Here is a 13,775-nt window from a genome sequence, read left to right as displayed (position 1 = left end):
GTCCTGCACAGCGGCTTGGAGGAATTTTAGCCCATTCCTCCGTACAGAACAGCTTCAACTCTGGGATGTTGGTGGGTTTCCTCACATGAACTGCTCGCTTCAGGTCCTTCCACAACATTTTGATTGGATTAAGGTCAGGACTTTGACTTGGCCATTCCAAAACATTAACTTTATTCTTCTTTAACCATTCTTTGGTAGAACGACTTGTGTGCTTAGGGTTGTTGTCTTGCTGCATGACCCACCTTCTCTTGAGATTCAGTTCATGGACAGATGTCCTGACATTTTCCTTTAGAATTCGCTGGTATAATTCAGAATTCATTGTTCCATCAATGATGGCAAGCCGTCCTGGCCCAGATGCAGCAAAACAGGCCCAAACCATGATACTACCACCACCATGTTTCACAGATGGGATAAGGTTCTTATGCTGGAATGCAGTGTTTTCCTTTCTCCAAACATAACGCTTCTCATTTAAACCAAAAAGTTCTATTTTGGTCTCATCCGTCCACAAAACATTTTTCCAGTAGCCTTCTGGCTTGTCCACATGATCTTTAGCACACTGCAGACGAGCAGCAGTGTTCTTTTTGGAGAGCAGTGGCTTTCTCCTTGGAACCCTGCCATGCACACCATTGTTGTTCAGTGTTCTCCTGATGGTGGACTCATGAATATTAACATTAGCCAATGTGAGAGAGGCCTTCAGTTGCTTAGAAGTTACCCTGAGGTCCTTTGTGACCTTGCCGACTATTACATGCCTTGCTCTTGGAGTGATCTTTGTTGGTTGACCACTCCTGGGGAGGGTAACAATGGTCTTGAATTTCCTCCATTTGTACACAATCTGTGTGACTGTGGATTGGTGGAGTCCAAACTCTTTAGAGATGGTTTTGTAACCTTTTCCAGCCTGAGGAGCATCAACAATGCTTTTTCTGAGGTCCTCAGAAATCTCCTTTGTTCATGCTATGATACACTTCCACAAACATGTGTTGTGAAGATCAGACTTTGATAGATCCCTGTTCTTTAAATAAAACAGGGTGCCCACTCACACCTGATTGTCATCCCATTAATTGAAAACACCTGACTCTAATTTCACCTTCAAATTAACTGCTAATCCTAGAGGTTCACATACTTTTGCCACTCACAGATATGTAATACTGGATAATTTTCCTCAGTAAATAAATGATCGGTGGCGTAGTGGTTAGCGATGTCGCCTCACAACAAGAAGGTCCGGGCTCGAGCCCTGTGGCCGGCGAGGGCTTTTCTGTGCGGAGTTTGCATGTTCTCCCTGTGTCCGCGTGGGTTTCCTCGGGGTGCTCCAGTTTCCCCCACAGTCCAAAGACATGCAGGTTAGGTCAACTGGTGACTCTAAATTGACCGTAGGTGTGAATGTGAGTGTGAATGGTTGTCTGTGTCTGTGTGTCAGCCCTGTGATGACCTGGCGACTTGTCCAGGGTGTACCCCGCCTTTCGGCCGTAGTCAGCTGGGATAGGCTCCAGCTTGCCTGCAACTCTGTAGAACAGGATAAAGCGGCTAGAGATAATGAGATGAGATGAGAAATAAATGACCAAGTATAATATTTTTGTCTCATTTGTTTAACTGGGTTCTCTTTATCTACTTTTAGGACTTGTGTGAAAATCTGATGATGTTTTAGGTCATATTTATGCAGAAATATAGAAAATTCTAAAGGGTTCACAAACTTTCAAGCACCACTGTATATAATATACAGGTGAGTGGCTGGAGCCATATTGTAAATAAATGTAAATGGTAAACAGTAGCTAGTTTTGTGGCTGTGCCTTATTAAGAGATAAGGATTTTATCTGCTTTTTACAGATATAGAGTCAATTTCTCTGATGCAGCTGACAAGAAACTAGTGGTGTATTTTTTGCCCCACTGCATGTTGAACCTGGGGCAGCATGGTGGTGCAATGGTTAGCACTGTCTTCTCACAGTAAGAGGGCTCTGGGTTCAGACCTCACGGCCGACAATGGGCCTTTGTGTGTGAAGTCTTTATGTTCTCCCTGTGTCGACATGGGTTTCATTCGGGTGCTCCAGTTTCCCCCACAGTACAAAGTGACACAGTAAAGTAAGGTAGCTGTAGGTATGGTGGAACTGTAGCAGTAATAGTGCAACATGTGATAAGGTACATGATAATAGTGCAGATAAAGGGGGGTGGGGGTAGTGCTATGGCACTGGACAAAAATATACAGAATACATACATATGTGTAGTGTGTGTGTGTGTGTGTGTGAGTATGATGGCAGTCAATGTTCTCCACTGTTGTTATGCAGTCTCATGGCAGACAGGCTGTTATTAGTTTTTCTGACAGATCACTATAAATGAATGAGTTCAGTACAAACCTCATTAACTTAAAAACAAGTAGATGTATACAGTAAATAATAAGTAAATATTGGACAGTAAATACTTGAACAAAAATTCATGGGAATATTCTTTATGATGTAAATGATGTACTGAGGAGTAATTTTATTTGACAGTTAAAAGAGTTGCTGGCTACAAAAAACGTGAAAATCCCCACAGTCCAGCCTGTGAATATATTGACCTCACAGGAAGGTCAAGTGTTTTCTGTCCTCCACTGAACACAGAAGACCTCCTGGAAAGCCAAATATTTGTCCAATGCAGTCCAGCGGAAGCAGGCTAAACAGTTTCTATCCAAATTAATCAAATGTGCTTCTTTTGAGCTTGACGTAGGGTGACCAGACGTCCCTGTTTTCCAGGGACAGTCCCTGTTTTTGGTGGCCTATCCCCAGCTGGAGCTGTCCCCGGAAATGTCCCTGTTTTTAACCATGACCGACAAACCCAGAGAAAAAAAAACAGACCGAAAAAAACCAGACCAAAACATCTACCAGATTTCAGCAGACGCCTCATGTGTTGTTTTGTGGATTACTTTAAGATGGGCTCAGGCTATCACCAGAGGTGTTCTAGAACACCTCTGGTGATAGCCTTTCCAGTATTTTGATTGGTGGAGCTGAGGAACAACTTTTTAGCGGAGTACCAGAATCTTTGCCTAAACTAAAGTCATTCATTCAGCTTTGACAGATCACTTCATCTGCTTCTGGTGAACCATAGTCTTTTTTTGTAGGCCTAAGTGACATTGTCATCTCTGTTATTTAGCCTTTACATGGGTAAGCTACATTTTGCGATGTTGCATATGACATAACATTGCTTGTCACACTGTATTGAGATATAGCGGTTGACCTAACAAACCGTTGCCTACTGCGGCAAATGCTAGCAGGGGAAAGCTCAGTGCAGCGCCAATCAGTCAGCTGAAGTTGCTGCTAGATGTAGCGTTGCCGTAACAAAAATCCAGCTGAGGTAAAATTGTAACAGTTCAATGGCATAAGCTAACTTACGCACAAATTGGTGTGTTATCCCACAGAGTAGCTGGCTATGTAAAGCTGTAGGCTTTTGGTAATGTTACCAAAGTGTCAGTAATTTGTATAATTTGTTGTGATGTGTAGCGAACTACCCGTTGTGATTAAGGCTACTCATTTAGGCTAGATCGTCAATTCAGCTATGGCTACAATTTAGGCTCTGGGAGATCAGGAATCATTTGGATCCTCAATAATAATAATAATAATAATAATGTTACTGGCGGCACGGTGGTGTAGTGGTTAGCGCTGTCGCCTCACAGCAAGAAGGTCTGGGTTCGAGCCCAGTGGCCGACAAGGGCCTTTCTGTGCGGAGTTTGCATGTTCTCCCTGTGTCTGCGTGGGTTTCCTCCGGGTGCTCCGGTTTCCCCCACAGTCCAAAGACATGCAGGTTAGGTTAACTGGTGACTCTAAATTGACCGTAGGTGTGAATGTGAGTGTGAATGGTTGTCTGTGTCTATGTGTCAGCCCTGTGATGACCTGGCGACTTGTCCAGGGTGTACCCCGCCTTTCGCCCGTAGTCAGCTGGGATAGGCTCCAGCTTGCCTGCGACCCTGTAGAACAGGATAAAGTGGCTAGAGATAATGAGATAAGATGAGAATAATGTTACGATACCTTAAAATTGCTTGGACTGAAGTAAACTGTTTATTTAAATTGTGTTGTGTGTATTGTATATTTTTAAATACATTGTCCATTATGAGTGGCATATATAGTAACTAGACTGCATTTCCGCAGAGAAAATGCAAAGTGTGCTTGCTGAGCTGTAGCAGAACAGCTATCATGCTATCATGCTAAAAGCTAGCATGCCAACATGCTAATGCCAACATGCTAACAACTAGCATGCTAACAGTTAGCATACTAACATGCTAACAGCATACTAACATGCTAAAAGCTAGCATGTTAACGTGTTAATGCTAACATGCTAATAGATAACATGCTAATAGATAACATGCTAACAGCTAGCATTCTAACATGCTAATGATTAACATGCTATTTGTTAAAATTCTAACACTTCAAGGCTAATATGCTGACAGCTATCATGCTAACAGCTAACAGACTGACATGCTAATGGCTAGTATGTTAACTTTTAGCATGCTAACACACTGAGGGTGACATGCTAACAGCTAACATGCTAACAGTTAGCATGCTAACATGCTCAGGTGAACTCGCTAACAGCAAACATGCGAACTCTGCATGCTACCATGCTAATCCTAACATGTTAACAGCTCTCATGATAACATGCTAATAGTGAACATGCTAACAACTCGCGAGCTAACAGCAGGCATGATATCGTAATGGGTAACATGCTAACAGCTAGCATGGTAACATGTGAATGCTTATATGCTAATTGCTATCGTGTGTGCATGTAAGTATTCCTAATAAAGTGGCCATTAAGTTGAAGTTGATTTGCTGTCAAAGTCTCAAATGAGCAGATCTTTGCCAAATGCATCATCACCTATGGGGGAAGGGAGGAATGACTCAGTCAAGCTTCCATTGATTAGCGGCAAAATGGAGAAAAAAATGGACAGAGGAAAGGCAAGACAAAGACAAGTGCGGGTCAGAACCGATATCATGTGTGTGATGGGTGAGTTGGCCTGAGGTGCCGTATGAAGTTTGGTGGATGTGTGGTGAAGTGTTACTGAGCAAAACTCCATTCATTTGAATGGGGTCAAAAATCAATGGAAGCCTATGGAGGTAAAAAGAGATGCGTGAAAACCGAGGAAAAGACGAGTCCAGGTCTCAGGTGAGGGGATGGATCTGTGCGGGGACTTGGCCTGAGACATCAAGTGAAATTTCTTGAAGTTTGGTCACTTGGTTAAAAAAATTGATGGAGAGTGAAAGTTTTTCTCCTGAAACACCATTCATTTTCAATGGGGCAAAAATCAATGCAAGCCTATGGAGGAAAAAGGGATGAGCAAAAAGAAAGGAAAAATATGAGTGCGGGTCAGAACTGATTGCGTGTATGTGTCGGGGAAGTTGGCCTGAAGTATCACATGAGGTTTGGTGCATCTGCGATGGAGCATGTCCGAGTAGGACGATTCGATTCATGAGCCCTATTCATTCTCTATGGGAAAAAAACAAAAGAAAAATGACAAGAACAAGAGAACGGGCGCGTTGATCCAAAAGCTGTATACAAGCACACTACACCACTTCGGGCCAGACGTCTCAGAGTTGGAACGGTGTCTCTATCTCGAACGCCCTAGGAGGAGTAGTGGATCCAAAAAACGTGTCGGAATAAGGCAGAATAAGTAAACTTAAGAAGAACAGTAGTGTGCTTGCCGCACTAATTAATATATTTACTTTCATGGGTCTAAAACAGGTGGCATAGTGGTGTAGTGGTTAGCGCTGTCGCCTCACAGCAAGAAGGTCCTGGGTTCGAGCCCAGCGGCTGGCAAGGGCCTTTCTGTGTGGAGTTTGCATGTTCTCCCCGTGTCTACCCGTCTCCACCGGGTACTCTGGTTTCCCCCACAGTCCAAAGACATGCAGGTTAGGCTAATTGGTGGCTCTAAATTGAGTGTGAATGGTTGTTTGTCTCTGTGTGTCAGCCCTGCGATGACCTGGCAACTTGTGCAGGGTGTACCTCGCCTCTTGCCCATAGTCAGCTGGGATAGGCTCCTGTGACCCTGTAGAACAGGATAAGCGGCTACAGATAATGGATGGATGGGTCTAAAACATCTATTTCAGCTAGCCTACAATTTAAGAGTCTATAAATCTAAACTATGTACCCATACCGGAGATTTTCACATTGTCTTTAATTAATGTTAACCTAAAGCAGTTGCAGAATCGGCCTACGGCGCACTCAGTGAGGAAAATCCCACTTTTTATGCAATGCATGATCAAAATACATGAAAACCAGAAATGTCCCCCCTTTTTATTACAAAGATGAAAACATTAGATGTTTTAATGATATTTTCACTGCTGAACTGAAAATGTCCCTGGTTTTATTCTCAGAAATCTGGTCACATTAACTTGACGAGCAGTGGTTTTTAAAGCCAGACTGTCGCCTCTTTCCAACCAACGATTTGTGTGTTTATATGGAAAAAAAAAAAAACGTGTGGACGTTTACCACTTAACAGGGCTTAATTTTCTTAGTGCACGCCGTGGGTATATGTATCACCTCATATCATTTGTGTGTGTGTGTGTGTGTGTGTGTGTGTGTGTGTGTGTGTGTTAAAATGTTCCCTGTTATCAAATAAAAAATGTGAAAGGGGAAAGATTTCTTTGAACAACCACATAAACTTTAAAAACTAGTTCATGAAGATGTTTTTGCCAAGGCAGCACAAAACTGGCTTACACGCTACAGAACAAAGAGTTCATCTGAAGCAGATTTATGAGACCAGTGCACTTGTGTGAAAGGAAACAGCAAAGTTACATCTATTAACCTATCTTCAATGACTGTAAAGGAAGCCACAACAGAGGGGTATTAAATGTACAATATCCTATGAAGAAAAACACGTTTCCAACCACTGGTGGCATATTAAGGACCTAAGTGAAAAACAAATTAGGTCTCCTTGTGGCAATGTGTTTTTTAAGGCTAAAGGGGTTCACATGTAATGCCAAATTAGCAGGTTACGTAATGTCTTTATTATGAGATGCAGTGTGGCAGATATAATGATGCAATTGACATACTGTATAAAATGGCAAGGCAATTAAGACTGTAAGATATGTACAAAATTTAATAATAGTTAAATAAATGAAGTTAAATAGTGCTACGGGTTTTGCAAAGCATAATTTAAGACAGGATACAATTAAAGTCTGTATTTTTACAGCCAAGAATGAAACCTGTTAGAAAAAACATTCAATGAAATGAAGTTAAATGGCATTTTCTTTATAAGACACATTTAGCAATGAAAATTGTTGCAAAACAGAAATCTGGATGCAGGTTTAGGTCACTAATGAGTAAGCCCGAGACGGCAGTGGCGAAGAAAAACTCCCTTAGATAACATGAAGTAGAAATCTTGAGAGGAACCAGACTCTAAAGGGAACCTGTCCTTTTCTGGCTGATCCCAGGTAGTAGGCTCATAAGTCATTAATCACAGCTCATAGCTCATGCAAATCCTCCATCACTGTCACTTTGTGACATAGTTGAAGATGTCATGGCAATGTCGGAATCAGCATTAAACTCCAACTCCCAGAGTACAGGGTGGCCTACAAACAAGGTCACCAAGGAATATAATTCGCAGCCATTCCTGGTTACTGATAACACACTCCTGGATTCAGTCATCTGAACACGCATAAGCATCCTCACTGCACCTTCACTCTGTGAAGTATATATATAAGTCCAACCTCGTTTACAAAAAAGTTGGGATGACGTCTCATCTCATTATCTCTAGCCGCTTTACCCTTCTACAGGAGCCTATCCCAGCTGACTATGGGCGAAAGGCAGGGTACACCCTGGACAAGTCATCACAGGGCTGACACATAGACAACCATTCACACCTACGGTCAATTTAGAGTCACCAGTTAACCTAACGTGCATGTCTTTGGACTGTGGGGGAAACCGGAGCACCCAGAGGAAACCCACGCGGAGAACATGCAAACTCCGCACAGAAAGGCCCTCGCTGGCCACGGGGCTCGAACCCGGACCTTCTTGCTGTGAGGCGACAGTGCTAACCACTACACCACCGTGCCGCCCCTGTTGGGATGATGTGTAAAATGTAAATAAAAACACGATTTGCAAATCATGGAAGCACTATATTTCACAAAAATAGTATAAAGGCAACATATTAAATGTTGAAACTGAGGAATTTTATTGTTTTTTGAAAAATACAGTATATGCTCATTTTGAATTGAATGCCAGCGACATGTTTCCAAAAAGATGGAATGGGGCTAGGAACATTGTGCAGTGTTTAAAAAGAAAAAAAACACCTGGGGGAACATCTCTCAACTCATTAGGGTAATTGGTAACACGTCTGTGTGGCAGTAGGGGCGTGGTCAAGTGTCAGCTGTGGATGGAAAGGAGGCGGGAAGAACCAGGTAACACATGGTATGTCTCACCTGTGTCCAATTGCCAGCAGTTTACAGTGGTGCTTGAAAGTTTGTGAACCCTTTAGAATTTTCTATATTTCTGCATAAATATGACCTAAAACATCAGATTTTCACACAAGTCCTAAAAGTAGATAAGGAGAACCCAGTTAAACAAATGAGACAAAAATATTATACTTGGTCATTTATTTATTGAGGAAAAGGATCCAATATTACATATCTGTGAGTGGCAAAAGTATGTGAACCTTTGCTTTCAGTATCTGGTGTGACCCCCTTGTGCAGCAATAACTGCAACTAAACATTTCTGGTAACTGTTGATCAGTCCTGCACACCGGCTTGGAGGAATTTTAGCCCATTCCTCCGTACAGAACAGCTTCAACTCTGGGATGTTGGTGGGTTTCCTCACATGAACTGCTCGCTTCAGGTCCTTCCACAACATTTCAATTGGATTAAAGTCAGGACTTTGACTTGGCCATTCCAAAACATTAACTTTATTCTTCTTTAACCATTCTTTGGTAGAACGACTTGTGTGCTTAGGGTCATTGTCTTGCTGCATGACCCACCTTCTCTTGAGATTCAGTTCATGGACAGATGTCCTGACATTTTCCTTTAGAATTCGCTGGTATAATTCAGAATTCATTGTTCCATCAACGATGGCAAGCCATCCTGGCCCAGATGCAGCAAAACAGGCCCAAACCATGATACTACCACCACCATATTTCACAGATGGGATAAGGTTCTTATGCTGGAATGCAGTGTTTTCCTTTCTCCAAACATAATGCTTCTCATTTAAACCAAAAAGTTCTATTTTGGTCTCATCCATCCACAAAACATTTTACCAATAGCCTTCTGGCTTGTCCACGTGATCTTTAGCAAACTGCAGATGAGCAGCAATGTTCTTTTTGGAGAGCAGTGGCTTTTTCCGTGCAACCCTGTCATGCACACCATTGTTGTTCAGTGTTCTCCTGATGGTGGATTCATGAACATTTAACATTAGCCAATGTGAGAGAGACCTTCAATTGCTTATAAGTTACCCTGGGGTCCTTTGTGACCTAGCCGACTATTACATGCCTTGCTCTTGGAGTGATCTTTGTTGGTTGACCACTCCTGGGGAGGGTAACAATGGTCTTGAATTTCCTCCATTTGTACACAATCTGTCTGACTGTGGATTGGTGGAGTCCAAACTCTTTAGAGATGGTTTTGTAACCTTTTCCAGCCTGATGAGCATCAACAACGCTTTTTCTGAGGTCCTCAGAAATCTCCTTTGTTCATGCCATGATACACTTCCACAAACATGTGTTGTGAAGATCAGACTTTGATAGATCCCTGTTCTTTAAATAAAACAGGGTGCCCACTCACACCTGATTGCCATCCCATAGATTGAAAACACCTGACTCTAATTTCACCTTCAAATTAACTAATCCTAGAGGTTCACATACTTTTGCCACTCACAGATATGTAATATTGGATCATTTTCCTCAATAAATAAATGACCAAGTATAATATTTTTGTCTCATTTTTTTAACTGGGTTCTCTTGATCTACTTTTAGGACTTGTGTGAAAATCTGATGATGTTTTAGATCATATTTATGCAGAAATAGAGAAAATTCTAAAGGGTTCACAAACTTTTAAACACCACTGTGTTTATGCATGTCATTTGGGTGTGCTTGCAGAGAGAAGCTGGTAATCAGAGAGAGAGTGCTAAGCACCGTGAGTGTGCCCGAGCGAGTGCATAGACTACAATAAAGTCACTCAATGGCATAACTAAGTGAAAATAAAACACACCTTTGAATTGTCACAAGCTTGTCTGGCTTTTCCTTACTTCCCCCAAACTGTGAGAGTGCTACACTGGTGCTGAAACCCAGGAATTGAGGAAGAAGCTCCGTCATGGATTAATCACCCCTCACCAGCATCCACCAAATCCAACATCAAGCCCTTCGTAGCTTGATGTTGGAGCATACATGGAGCAAGAGCATGCGTTCCAGATGTTCTGGAGTCTGATCCAAACAGCAGGTACTCCAGCAGCAGTCACAGCAATAACCTCAGCCCTACTCCACGTCACACTCATCAAAATGAGTCCGCAAGATGACCCTGATTCATTTGTGGAGCTGTTTGAGCATCCCAGAGAAGCGTGTGCTAGTCCATCCTCACAGTGAGCAGTCCAACTCTTGCCGTTCCTGTCAGTGGATGCCCAGCTCATAGCCCAAAAGCTCCCCATCACCAACTTGCTGGAGTACTCAGAGCTCAAGTGGGCTATCTTGCAATGGGTTGGCCACACCATGGAACAGCATCATCATTTCAGCATGCTGAAACACATTGATCTTGGCCAACTGCTTGCCTTTGCACAACAGCTCTGTGATGCCTGCCGAAGGTGGCTGTTAGCAGAGGAGTTTGACGCTGATGATGCCATTGACTATCTGTGCCCACCAAGACTGGAACAAAGCCTGGGCAGGTCTGCAGGCACAGCAGGAAAGTTGTGCAGTTCCCAGGATCAATGTCCCCTCACAGAAGTGGGGATAATGATCCATTTTCCTAGCACACCTCAGGCTTCCCCCAATTTAATAGCAATGTACGTTGACACATCCATGCAAAAGGCGGGCATTCCAGGGTCGTCTGGTTGTTTGGAGCATACTAGTATGATCTGGCACCAGATTCAAGAGGCGAAGAAAGAAAAGAGAGACCTACATGTCACCTTTCTTGACCTGGCCAATGCCTTTGGTTCAGTTCCCCACAATCTACTCTGGGAATCCTTCAAGTTCTTCCATGTTCCACCATCCATCACCACCGTAGTAAAAGCCTATTTTGAAGACCTACAATTGTGCTTCTCCACGGCTGATTTTACAACTTCCTGGCAATGTGTAGAGATAGGCATCATGGTGGGCTGTACAGTCTCACCACTGGCCTTCATAATGGCCATGGAGATCATCATCAGGGCTTCAAGATGGGTGGTGGGGGGAGAACGAATGAAAAGTGGGATCCGCCTACCGCCTAGCCGAGCATTTATGGATGACATGACCACTCTGACCACCACTGCAGCATGCACCAGGCGGCTACTTGGAAAACTGCAGGAGAACATCAAGTGGGCCCAGATGAAATTCAAGCCGAACAAATCCCGGAGTATCTCTGTTGTCAAGGGAGAGCTGAAAAATGTGAGGTTTTGCATTGACAAAGACCCCATACCAACAGTGTCCGAACAACCCATTAAGAGCTTGGGCAGATGGTACAATGCAAGCCTCAAGGACAAAGACCAGGTGAAGCAGATAAGGCAGGACATTATTAACAGCTTACAAAACATCAATAAGACCCTACTGCCAGGGAAGCTCAAGCTCTGGTGCCTGCAATTCGGACTTCTCCCTCGGATAATGTGGCCATTAACAATCTACGAGATCCCAATAACAACTGTGGAAAAGATGGAGCGAATTGTCACCGCACATGTCAAAAAATGGCTTGGAGTCCCACGCTGTCTGACTAACATCAGTCTTTATGGCAAAAGAGTCCTTCAACTACCCATCACAAGCCTTGTCGAGGAGTACAAGTGCTCAAAGGTAAGGCTCCTGATGACTCTGAGGGACTCTAGAGACCAAACCATCAGCAAGGCTGCACCACCACTGACAACTGGACGGAAATGGACACCTTCCGATGCGGTGCAGCATGCCATGTCAGCCCTGAGGCATATTGACATGGTGGGGCATGTCCAGATGGGAAGAGGAGGCTTTGGGCTTGCGCCAAGTAAGCTTTCTTGGCGCAAGGCCTCCTCCTCAGAGAGGAGGAAAATGGTGGTGGAAGAGGTGCGCCACCAGGAGGAGGCTGGAAGAAATGCAAAGGCTGTGTCTCTTGCCAAACAGGGACAATGGACGAGGTGGGAAGGACTGGAGAGGAGAGAACTCAGCTGGAGGCAGCTCTGGGAAATGGAGGCAAGTACCATAAGCTTCATTATCAGAGTAATAAGATACGCACATCGGATACATACGCACATCGCACATATTAATACGATGTGCTACCATCTCCAAAAAACCTTCAAGACTGGTATGGGGAGGATCCGACCTGTGCCCTCTGTCCAATCCCAGCGACTCTCAGGCACATTTTGACTGGGTGTAAGACAAGCCTCACGCAGGGACATTATATCTGGAGGCATAACCAGGTCCTCAAAAGTTTGGCAGTGGCTCTGGAGACAAAGAGAAACACCATCAACTCCTCACCCAGGTCAGTATTCAACTCTATCCAAGCTCCAACTTTTATTCGAGAGGGACAACGAAAGCCTAAACATCCCCCAACCAAGCCAGAAGTTGGAAAGCTAGCCTTGGCTCAGGATTGGAAGATGATAGTTGACATTGGCCAGCAACTCGTCTTCCCACCTGAGATAGCAGCTACTACACTTAGACCAGACCTGGTACTTTGGTCTCCCTCACTCAAAGCTGTCAATATTATAGAGCTCACAGTCCCATGGGAGGGTTCAATAGAAGAGGCCTATGAACGCAAGAAGCTGTGCTATACAGAGCTGGCTGCAGACGCACGACAACGAGGGTGGAATGCGCAAGTCTACCCAGTGGAGGTAGGATGCCGAGGTTTTGTGGCCATTTCTACCATCAGGCTGCTAAAAGACCTTGGTATCCAAGGACAGGCGCTGCGACAGACAATTAAATCTGTCTCTGAAGCAGCGGAAAGAAGCAGCCAGTGGATCTGGGCAAAGAGGAAAGATCCTTGCTGGGCTCAAAGAACATCTGGACCCACCCACTAGCTCCTCACAACCCCAATACCCTCTCTCCCACCTAGGAGGTGAGGGAGCAAGGTATGTGGTCAGCTCCAAGCCTGACTCAGGGGAGTGGATGCCCCTGTCGTGCATAGTCCCGTGGACTTGTGATTGGGCATGGGACACAAGCTCAGGCTTGATCACCCTGTAGCTGGCCACCTTTGATGAGGGTGTCTAGTGTTGAAAGGCCGAAACACCCCTTGATTCAAAGGAACACTACTGATGATGTGTCCTAAACTGACTGAGATACAATCCCCACGCCACTTTTAACATCAAGGCACCTCATGTGACTCAACATCTAATGGCACAATGGACAGTAATACCATCTCGTCCTGTGTTTTATGAATCTACCAAGTGGTCATGAATATTCACGGGAATACACATCAGGCCTTGGTGGACTTGGGTTGTAACCAGACCACGGTCCATCAAAGCCTGAATCAATATGGGGCATTGGGAAGTGCATGACTGGTGAAAGTGAGGTGTGTACACAGGGATGTTCATGAGTATCTGCTGGTGCCAATCCAAATTAAATTCCAGGGTGAAAAGCATAGTTTAGGGGCAGCAGTTGATCCTCGCCTCACCCATCCACTAATTCTGTGGACAAATTGGTCAATGTTTCAGGCATTAGTGAGGGAAATGCTTGTGGATGGTTCTGCAATACTGAT

This window comes from Neoarius graeffei, chromosome 13, assembly GCF_027579695.1.
Source record: "Neoarius graeffei isolate fNeoGra1 chromosome 13, fNeoGra1.pri, whole genome shotgun sequence".
NCBI lineage: Eukaryota > Metazoa > Chordata > Actinopteri > Siluriformes > Ariidae > Neoarius > Neoarius graeffei.
Note: the sequence above shows the minus strand (reverse complement) of the source record.